Source organism: Azolla caroliniana, unplaced genomic scaffold, assembly GCF_043228905.1.
Source record: "Azolla caroliniana isolate FFs.n. ecotype wild unplaced genomic scaffold, voAzoCaro1.0.p SCAF_15, whole genome shotgun sequence".
NCBI classification, from domain to species: domain Eukaryota; kingdom Viridiplantae; phylum Streptophyta; class Polypodiopsida; order Salviniales; family Salviniaceae; genus Azolla; species Azolla caroliniana.
Genome location: NW_028230450.1, coordinates 6,170,993 through 6,173,458, shown reverse-complemented (window position 1 = coordinate 6,173,458; position 2,466 = coordinate 6,170,993). Strand labels below are relative to the sequence as shown.

The window sequence follows — 2,466 nt, the reverse complement described above, 5'->3', positions numbered from 1 at the left end:
CTATAATTTCTATCATTTTGAAGTAATTCGTGTAATGTCTACACACATACTAAGCTATGTAGTACAAAATTTATACACACAAAAATTACAATAAATAGATTTTGATATTTACGTTTTACATTAATTTAGGAACTAATGGGTAGACAAAAAGGCCTAGAGTGGGAACATGTTCTAATTTAGGTAAAGAATGCAAAAAGAACGCATTTGATGAAATGCAAATATTGTAATCATGTCTTTGTTGGTGGCCCTCATCGAATTAGGGCCCATATATTGGGAATAAGAGGACAAGGTGTAGAAAAATGCACAAAAGCAAGTGATATCGTGAGGAGTCAATGAAAAAATGCAATGGTTCATGGAAATGATCACTTGAATTCAGATGTACAAACAGATGCAAATAGTAATACTATTGTTAATGCTAAAAATAGATGCCTCTATTTCTAGTTCCATTTCAATGAATAAAATGGCTACTAAAAAGCAAAAAATAGAGACGAGTGGTTCACTCCCAATGTCTTTTGAATTGGCATTGAGGAAACAGGTAGAAGAGGCTATTGCAAGATTTTTTTATGCGGAAGATATTGCACATCGGAAAGTGGAAAGCTCATTTTTCCATGATATGCTTATGGCTATTTCAAAAGTGGGTCCTTCATTTAAAGCACCTTCTGCTTATCAATTGCGTAAGAAATATCTTAATGGAGTAGTTGTAAATGTTGAGCATGATCTTATATTGTTGAAAGAGAGTTGGAAGACATATGGATGCACTATTGTTAGTGATGGTTGGTCAGACACTAGAAATAGACCAATTATTAATGTTTTAGCTTCTTCACTACATGGCACAATGTTTTTGAAATCAATAGATACAAGTGGTCATGTCAAGACAGGTGAATAAATATTTAAAATTTTGAAGGATACTATTCTTGAAGTTGGACCATCAAATGTAGTTCAAGTTTGTATGGATAATGTTGCAAATTGTGTGGTTGCGGGACATATGATAGAAAAGGAGTGGCCATCTATAATTTACACTAGATGCACTTGCCATTGTGTTGATTTGTTGTTGGAGGATATTGCAAAATGTGCTTGGATTGATGCCATTTTGCGATCAGCTATGAAGATTAGTGGTTTCATAACTAGAAAACAATATGCTTTGGCCATGTTTCGCAAGTTTAGTGGAAAAGACTTGCTTAAACCTTCTACGACTAGGTTTTCTTACAGTTTTATTGTGTTATCCAATTTGTTGGATGATAAATTTTATGGTGGTTTGAGAAGAATGGTGGTTAGTGAACAATGGTGCAATTGGAATGGTGCCAAAACAAAGAAAGCAGAAGAGATGGTTTCAATTGTATTGGATGCTAACTTTTGGGTAGATGTAAAGATGATTGTGAAGGTATGCAAACCAATTTTAAAGCTTCTTCGTTTGACTGATAGGGAAGGTGCTACAATGGGATTGATTTATCAATTTAAACAACAAATGTTGATGGAGATAAACAATATGACAAATATTGATCCTATGAAGCTTGATGAAATAAAAGAGTGTTGCATACATAGACTAACAATGTTGGAATCGCCATTGCATGCAACGGGATATGTCTTGCATCCATTATGGACAGCAAATGATCAAGAAATAGATCATGATTTACAAATGGACTGGATGAAAACAGTCATGCTTTATGCTAGTGGTAATATAGTTTTACAAAATTCTTTGTTAGATGGGTTTTATGCATATAGAAAACAAGCATAAGATTTGTTTCAAGTTCCATTTGCAAAGGATGCTAATAGATTAAGCACACCAATCAAATGGTGGGAAACTTTTGGAGCAAGCACTCCCAATTTGAAGAAACTTGCAATTAGAGTGTTATCTCAAGGTACAAGTGCATCGTCTTGTGAAAGGAATTGGAGTACATTTTCATTAATACATACTAAAAGGAGAAATAGATTGAGTTCAAATCATGTGCAAAAATTGGTTTTTTTGCACACAAATCTTCGTATTCTTAAGAAGATTAAAGAAAGAGGTTTCAATCCTATTGAGGCTACTATTGACATGATTGAGAAAGAAAATGATGAAGAACGATTATTGGTGTTGCAAAGTGAACAAGAAACACAAGAAGTTGATGAAAATGAGAGCCTCACCAATGTGATGGCTTAGCTTGATGATGATGCACAAGATGAGGATGATGATTTTGAAGATGATGATATCACCTTGAATGAAGATTAGGAATGCTCGTTTTGATGTAACACCTCATTGAGATTTTTTTGAAGAGTAGGCATTTTGGATAGTTGTTATTAGAATTTTGGATAGTTGTTATTAAGAAGGTAATGTGTTTTTTTTTTGCAATTTTTAAAATTTTTTTTTACCGTGAAAAATTATTTACCTTATAGTAAATCATTTATCCAAAAGTATGGTATTTATCATTCTTCGAGGGTGTTTATCATTCTCGAACACGAATGCACGAATGGTACGTATGGTTCATA

The 2,466-nt window shown here is 33.3% G+C and overlaps 1 pseudogene; it reads left to right on the top strand.

Annotated features, from left to right (window-relative positions):
• Positions 1-460: 460 nt before the first annotated feature.
• Positions 461-2,140, top strand: LOC147854491 (uncharacterized; annotated as a pseudogene).
• Positions 2,141-2,466: the final 326 nt, after the last annotated feature.